The following is an 8,952-nucleotide window of genomic DNA, read 5'->3' as shown; positions in this document are numbered from 1 at the left end:
GGCTGGATCTGGAATGGGGGTGATGAAGACAGGTGAGGTGAAGCAATTTGACATTTATCTTGGAGGTAGAGCCAATAGTGTGTGAATAGTGTTTGGTGATGGAAGATGATTCTCACACTTCTGGGACCACCCCTCTCATCTGCAGCCCCACCGGCCCTCCCCACCCAGCTGTTCGACGTGATAGTAGCATGTGACACCAGCCACCCCGGGCCCTGGGTGCAGAACTCTGCTCCTGGGTGTTCGAGGTGGGACGGAACGGCTGCCGGACCCGTTGGAGGATGCTCAGGTGGTGGGAGTTTAAACGGGAAAACTTAGGATAACCTGGTTTTCCCCTTATTATTGAAGTAATACACAAAACATGAAAAAGACAGATGAGGTTCTGTGCTGGTAAAGACTTGGAGAAACAGGCATCTTAAATACTGTCAGTGAGAAAAACAAGAGGCAGATATCACTGGGAGAGTTTTTTTGAATTTATCTCTTTTAAAAAAAATACGTTTTTATTGATTTCAGAGAGAGGGAGAGAGAGATAGGAACGTCAATGATGAGAATCGCTGATCAGCTGCCTCCTGCATGCCCCCTACTGGGTATTAAGCCTGCAACCTGGGCATGTGCCCTGACTGGGAATCAAACCGTGACCTCTGGTTCAAGGGTTGATGCTCAGCCACTGAGCCACACTGGCCTGGCACGGGGTTATCTCTTTAAATTGAAAGCGTGCGTGCCTGTGGCCTTGACTGAGACTCTCCCCTGGAGAAATGCGTGTGCACCTGCATGCACACAAGCACAGACTAGCGCTTTCACTGTGTCGGTGTTTGTATCGGTCAGAAACGGTGGACAACCCAAATATCCATCAACTGTGGGTAGGTGGACAGGTGTGGTCCATCCACTCTATAGAGTCCACGCAGCAGTTAAAATGACCGAGTAGATCTCTTTATACCAACATGAAAAGATCTCCTAGGTCTATGGGTATGTGAAGAAGCAAGTTACATATCTGTACAGTACCTACATTATGATACCAATTATGTAAAAACCCCCCAAAACTAAAGAATTCTACATAAGTCTAAATACACACATATATCCATGCGAAACACATAGGAAAAGGACTCAAAGACATGACATTAAACTCTAATAGTGGTCACACTGGGAGGGGCCGGCACGAGGGAGGCCCGGTTAAAGGTGCCGCCGCCGTATGTGTTTTGCTTGAACATTTCACCAGGAGTCTGTTGTCACGCATTCCTGGTGTAATTAAAAAGTTAAAACTAAAGCAATTATATACCCATTGTAAACCCTCTGAAAATGCAGCTGTCACAACGAAGGCATAAATGCCCATGATATTACACCCCGAAGATAACCATTATTAAGATCTTGCTACCTGTTTCCAAATCTTTTCTATATTTTCCTATGCTTAAAAAATATGACTAAATTAAACATACTATTTTATGACCTGCTTTTTACACTTTATACTATATTGTGTTTTTCCATGTCGTTCAATAGTCTCCCAAGCCAAGTTTGACTGTTAATGGATGCCTTGTATTATGCTGTGTGGATTTACCAATATACATGTAAGTTCCTGCAGTTAACACAGAGCTCATTTATCCCTTTTCTTTACTACATACAATCTTGTAAGTGCCTCTTTATGCAGTTGTCCAGTTGTTTATTTAGAATTATTTATTAGGAAACTATGTGGGCTGAAGCTATTTGAAAGCTTTTGATACACGCTGTGCAGTTGCTTTCCATAAACGGGACATTCAGGGCGGACTGAACCGGCCAGTGTGTTCCCAACGGGCCGCCTTCGCCTCAGGGCTTTTCGAGAGGAGCTTCTTGTCCACAGGGGGACAGGTTCCCAAGAGAATCAGTGGCGTCTCCCTTACAGGAGACCTTCAGAGAGGGTCTGTCTGGGGGGGCTCAGAGGCTGAGCTGCCAGGGGATTTCTGAAGTCCTTTCCAGAACCAATGACAAGAAGACAAACCATAGCCCGGCCGGTGTGGCTCAGCGGTTGAGCGTCGACCTATGAACCAGGAGGTCACGGTTTGATTCCTGGTCAGGGCACATGCCCAGGTGGCGGGCTCGATCCCCAGTGGGGGGCGTGCAGGAAGCAGCTGATTAATGATTCTCTCTCATCATTGATATTTCTCTTTCTCTCTCCCTCTCCCTTCCTCTCTGAAATCAATAAGAAGCTGTTATATATATATAAAAAAAAGACAAACCCTAGAACCAGCATCAAGGTTAACTTTGACATCTGGTTGTGAGGGCCAAGGCCATGGTGGATCTCCAAGGACTCTGCCCTAGAGAGGCCAGTACAGGAGTCACGTTCTCTTGAGACCCACAGAGAGAGAATCCCGGAATGAATTTGCTCTACCCTCCGAGTGTAGCCACCTCCAAAGGCGTTGTACACCTGCCCAAACAAGATGCCGGGCATTTTTAAGAAGCCGGGAGAAAGTCATGGGGTCCACGGGCTTTGTGGTGAGTCAAAGGGTGACCTCTCTGGAGTTGCCTGGGGGCTGGAAAAGCCTCACTAGTGAACGACAGAGTCATTGCACGGCTCCAGGGCAGGCTCGGGACAGTTCCTCCAGCACATCCTCGACTCCCCATCCTTTATACAAGCTCTCCATCAACCTTTCTTCCGTCCAGTGCACGGCACATACTGGTAAAAATCGCCATCCACGTGCCCCAAACATGCATGAAAAACAGCCATTACCCCCGAAACTGCCACCTGCTTCTCCCCTCTGGCCCCTGCTTGGTTCTCTGTAAGCACTACGTGTGTTCATCAATAGAATGGAGTCAGACTGTCAGGGTGGACCCTCTTGCTGCCTCGTGCAATCACTCTGAGCTGCAAAGATCTCTCACATCGATTCCTCTTCCCTCTGCCCGCCACCAGCACCTCCTGCCAAGCCCTCACCATCGCAATAAGAACCAACACCTATATGGACCTTGTCCTGGGCTGGGCGTTGTCTTAAGCTCTTGATCGTTTGTGATTTCATTTCAGTTCATACTCAGGAGACCCCCGAGAGGGAGCTGCCCCAGTTTCTCCCTTTTGAGCCCACACCTTTCTCAGGGCCGCCAGAGCATGGGTGGTAGTTGCATTTTGTTGTTGAAATTCAGAACATTTCATCCACGTAAACCATGTCTTCTGTGTGAGATATTAATAATAACAATCATAAATCCAGATACCCACCTTCAACCTCGAGGAGCTGACGCGACACATTCCTGAAGCGCGCCCCGCGTCCCTCCTCCCGCGCTCCCTCTGCCTCCCGTCTGGAGGCAATAACCACCCTGCATTTGGTACTTGTCATCCCTTGGCCCTTTTTCTTTACAGTTTTCTCACGGAAGGGTGCAGTCCCGAACAATACGGTTTTGCATGCCTTTGAACTTGGGGAGGAATAGAATTGGACGGCCTGCATTTTCCTACGGTGCGTGTGCCTTGGTTGGTGAGACCCACCCATGTTGTTGAGTTCAGCTGTACCGCATTCATTCTCGCTGCCATAATGCACTCTGTTTTCTGAATAAGCCCCAGATCATCAGTCCAGTCTCCTGTTGATGGACATAGAATTGTCGCCATCAATATTTATTACCTCTCCCGGTGCACACATGGAAGGGTTGCTAGGTGAGGCACTCAGGGCTCGGAACGCTGGGTAGCACCTGAACTTGGCTAGACAATGCCAAGTTCACATCCAAATTGGTTGTATGGATGTACACTCCCACGAGCAGTGCATAGAGCTTGCATTGTTCCGCAGCCCTGACAGCACTTGGTGCTGTCAGACTTGAACGGGGTGCCAATCCGGTGGGTGTCAATTGGCATAGGATGGAGGTTTTAGGCTTGCATTTCCCTGATTCCTAATGAGGTTGGGCGTCTTTTCATGTTTATTACAATCCTTGATTCCTTGTCTGTGCAATGCTTGGCTATGTTTTGTAGTCCTTTTTCTATTGTGTTTCTTATTGATCCTGTAGGAGCTCTTTATATATTTTCCTCCTACTCTTTTGTAAATTATTTGCATTTCAAGCGTCATTTCCTAATCTGTGGCTTGTCTTGTCACATTATAAGTGGTGTGTTTTGTGAACAGAAGTTCTTATTCTTCACACAGTATAATTTTTGATGTTTTCATTTATGGTGTGTGCTTTTGTGCCTTTTTAAAGAAATCCCTCCCTCGTCGGAGGTCACAGAAATAGACTCCTATGTTTTCTTCTTAAAGTTTTGCCTTGCACATTTAGGTCTTTAGTCCACCTAGAATTAATTTGGTACAAAGAAGGATTAAATTTCAGGGGTTCCCCCCCCCCAAATGGATAAGCAACTGTCCTAGCTCTATTTATTGAATAGTTCATCTTCTGTATTATTTTGCAAAACCACCTCTTGGAAATGGATCACATTTCCATTTATGCTTGAGTTTGTTTCTAGCCTCTCTAGTCTGATTCACCGGTCCATGTATCTATCCCTGAGCCAAACCACAGTACCCTAATTACTAACACTTTCAAACAAGTTTTAATGATCACTTTATATTGTGTGCATTGATAGCTGGTAGGCCACGCCCTGCTCTTTGTAATTCTTCAGGAATGTCCCTGGCCCTTTGCTCTTTCTTATAAACTAGAGGCCCAGTGCACAAAATTCGTGCATGGGTGGGGTTCCTAAGCCTGGCTGGTGATCAGGGCCGATCTATGGGGTGATCGGTGGGGGGGAGGGGAGGCCCGCTGGCACCCACCTTGGCCAGCCTGGCACTGCCCGTTCACCAGCCCCTCCTCCTGCTGCCGCCGGTTGCCTCCCTCTGCGGGGCAACTGGTGGGGCGATCGGGGGCCTCCACTGGCACCTGCCTTGGCTGGCCTGGGGCCTGTGGGCTGGGGGCAGCTCCTGCTTTGAGTGTCTGCCCCCTGGTGGTCAGTGCACCTCATAGTGACCGGTTGTTCCACCGTTCGGGCGATTTGCATATTAGGCTTTTATTATATAGGATAATAGAGATTGTCATATGCCATGAACACCTTGTTGAGATTTTATTTGGAACGGCAATGAATGATAAATTAATTTCTGCAGATATTACATTTTAAGTGGTTAATATTTATATTTGCTTTCACAATTGTCTCTTTTTCTCTCATTATTCTATCTTATATTTTAAGGGTCTTTTTTATTTCAGGGAGGAAGGGAGAGTGCCCCCTACTGGGATTGAGCCCACAACCTGGGCATGTGCCCTTGATCAGAATCGAACCCAGGACCCTCTATCCACTGAGCCAAACTGGCTAGGGCCTATCTTATATTTTAGACCTTTATCTGGGATCATTTCCTTCTTCCTGTGCTACATTTTTAAAAGTACCTTAGGTGAACGTTTATTTGTGGTCAACATATTCAATATTGGTTTGTTTGAAAATTTTGTCTTTGGTCTTGAAAAATATTTTTGCTGAGTACACAATTCTAGTGACAATTATTTTCATTAAGGGGCAATTATTTGGTCCTTTGAAAATATTGTTCCATTGTCTTCTGGCTACAGTTGTTATTACTAAAAAGTCAGCTGTCCACAAATCTTTGCTTTTTTGTTGTTTCTCTCTCTGACTGTATTTTTAATTCAACCATAATCTTCTGCAGGTTTGTTGTGTTACACATAGATGTCGATTCAAACTTTTACCTTGCTTGAGATTTACTGTGCTTTTTGAATTTGATTCATGTTGTTCATCAATTCTGAAAAACAGCCATTATCTTTTGGATGATTGCCTTTCTCCCACTGTGTTAGTTTCCTGTGGCTGCTGTCACAAATTACCACAAACTTGGTGGCTTAAAACAACAGAAATTTATTCTGTCACAGTTCTGGAGGCCAAAAGTCCCAAATCCGTATGATTGGGCTGGAGTCAGGACGTAGAGAGGGCCATGCTTCCTCTGCAGGCTCTAGGGGAGAATTTGTGCCTTGTTTCTTCCAGCTTCTGGTGGCTGCCAGTACTCCTTGGCTTGCATCAGCATGACTCCACTATTCAAGGGCAGCATCTTAAAATCTCTCTCTGCTCTGACCTCATATTGACCTCTCTGTGTGTTGTCTCCCTCTTATAAGGATACATGTGATGGCATTTAAGGACCGTGGATAATTAAGGCTCATCTCCCCATCCAATGCCCCCTAACTTAATCACATCTGCAAAGAACCTTTTGTATTGTTTTGTTTTGTTTTGTTTTGCCATATATGCTTACATTAACAGGTTCCAGGCACTAGGACATGGATGTCCTTTGGGGGCCATTTTTCAGCCCAGGACATTGAACTCCACTGAGATGTATCTTACACCCTCCCACTCTGTCCTCCATGTTTTTAGTCTCTTTTTCATCGTTTATACTTTTGTCTCTCTGTGCTGCATTCTAGATAGTTTCCTCAAATATAGCTTCCATTTTCCCAATTATTTTTCAGCCTTCTATAATCTGTTGTTTAATCCAGGCATTAATTTTTAAATTTCCCTTCATGTATTTCTCATTCCTTGATGGCTTCTTTGTCAAATCTCCAAGGTCATTTTTATAGTCTCTGGTTTCAGGCTCAGTTTGGTTCTCTTAATTGATTCGATTGTTTTAAATATGGAGAAAAGGTCAGAGCTCTTTTGTAAAATTTTCTTGTAAAAATGATCAGAGAAGTGGGCCAGTAGCTGGAGGGGGGTGTAAAGTCACACACACACACACACACACTGAAAGTTGAGAAGTTACCTTCAAGGAAGGTGAAGATATTTATGGGTGACGAGATGACCCAGCGGACAGGTGACGGGGCAATGTCCATGTGTCGGGGAGAGCAGATGGAGTCCAGTGCACGGGAGGAATGGGGCTCAGGCGAGAGCTGGAGAGTTCACAGTGAGAACGCAGAGCCCAGAGGTTGGCATGGGGAGACAGAGGAGTGTGGGCCATCTCTTCGGGCTGTTTCTGCTTTCTGAGTAAGTAGGAAGGAAGGTCATAGCTGAGAAAGAGGGTGGGAGGAGGTGTCTGAGCCATGAAAGAGAGAAGGTGTGAGTGCTCATCCCGGAGAGTGGGAAGTGAGCAGACTGAGAAGTGGAGTAGAATGGAGTGGATGTCTGGCAGCACCAAGTACCCGGGGGAGGCTAATGGGCTGAATCTAATGAGAGACTGATCAGCATCGTTGTATTTCTCGAAAGCACAGATTTGACGGTGTCCCTCCCCTGCTTAAAACCTTCATTCACCCCCCTCCCTGCTCCAAACCCCTTTTGTATGGCATTCAGGGTGCTCCGTGACCCCAGCGCTACCAGATCTCAATTATGTCCTTTACACCCCCAAAGCCAGAGCTACCTGTAGTTCCCCAAACAGGTTTCATATCTCTCTGCCGTGGCTCATGCTGTTCCCGCTGCCTGGAACACTCTTCCCTGCCCCTACCTAAACAGGTTTCATATCTCTCTGCCGTGGCTCATGCTGTCCCCACTGCCTGGACACCCTTTTCTGCCCCTACCCTCCAATGGTGGGTCTACCCTCCAATGGTGGGTCTACCCTCCAATGGCAGGTCTACCCTCCAATGGCAGGTCTACCCTCCAATGGGGGATCTGTCCATGAGGCTTCACTTCCACCTGCCCGTCACCCCGCAGTTCCCTGTGCAGACTCGTCCCAACTGTTACAGCTCCCATACCACTTTGCTGGCTCTCAGTCTTTCATGGCTCTGCCTGGTCCCCCTCACTGAGGGCACAGTCTGTGCCTGTCCTTTCTGTGTCCCTGGAGTCCTGTGTGAGCAGGTGCTGGGACTGTCTGCTGAGAGGACTGCCCAATGGCTTCTGGAGGAGAGCTGGGTCAGGCCGGCAGGGGTGTAGCCCAAAGGGCCATTAGTGGAATCACTGGACTGTGGAGAAGAGACTAGGGCAGTAGCCGGGAATCTCGGCCAAGGCCTGAGGTCAGGAGAAAGCAGGCCATGCTCCCAAGTGGGGGGCTGAGGGAGGCTGGGAACCAGAGGGAGCTGGCAGGGTGGAGCCCTGTGGTCCATACACACTTTCAGACTCTGAGCACCTGGTAGGGTGATTCTGTGCACTTGGTCCTTGTGCTGGGAGGGACACAGGCTTATCAGGGTGAGGGAAGGAAGCTGCTACGAAGTGCTTTTCTCTCTCGGAATCATCGACCGCTAAAAGTAGGAGAGATATAAGGGGTCCCCCAGCCCTTCATTTCCAAAGAACCAAATACTCCACTCCCAACAACCGCCAACGTGCCCTTGGGGAATACAGTCAGATGGGGATCTGGGCACAGCCTACCATAGTGTCAAGGGCAGTGTGTAGGGGTCAGGCTGCCTGGCACCTACAAGCTGTAGTGCTGTGGGCACGCTGCTCTGCCTCTCTGAGCCTCAGCCCTCCCATCTGTAAAGGCGGATGACAAGGAAGAGTCAACACCATTAAGAAATGGGCAAAGGATTTAAATAGATATGCTTACAGAAGATAACACGCATGGCCCACAACATCCTTAGTCATTAAGGAAATGCAAATCAAAGCCACAATGAGATGCCAGTTCACACCCACCAGACAGCAACAAGTGTTGACAAGTGTCCAGACTCGAAACCGTCACGCACTGCTGGTGGGAATGTCAAACGGTACAATGGCTTTGTCAAAGCATTGTCTCAAAATGGAAAACGTGGAGTTACCAGATGACCCAGCAACTCCGCCCCTAGGTACCTCCTCACAAAGGAAAACACGCATGCACACAGAAACCCGTGCACAAATGTTCATAGCAGCATTATTTCTACTATTATAACAAAAAAAAGAAGTGGATTTAAAGGTCCATCAGCTGGAGAATGGATAAGCAAAATATGGTCTATCCATTCAATAGAGTACTATTGGACAATAGAAAAGATTGAAATAGATCAAAAATCTACAAATGGATGAACCTCAAAAGCATGATGATAGATGAAAGAAGCCCGACCCAAATGACCACACATTGCGTGATTGCATTGATATGAAATGCTCAGAACAGACAGATCTGTAGAGACAGAAAATAGGTCTGTGAGTCGCTAAGGCTGGTGGGGGCA

Source organism: Myotis brandtii, unplaced genomic scaffold, assembly GCF_000412655.1.
Source record: "Myotis brandtii unplaced genomic scaffold, ASM41265v1 scaffold754, whole genome shotgun sequence".
In the NCBI taxonomy this organism is placed as follows: Eukaryota; Metazoa; Chordata; class Mammalia; order Chiroptera; family Vespertilionidae; genus Myotis; species Myotis brandtii.
This window is presented reverse-complemented; position numbering follows the sequence as displayed.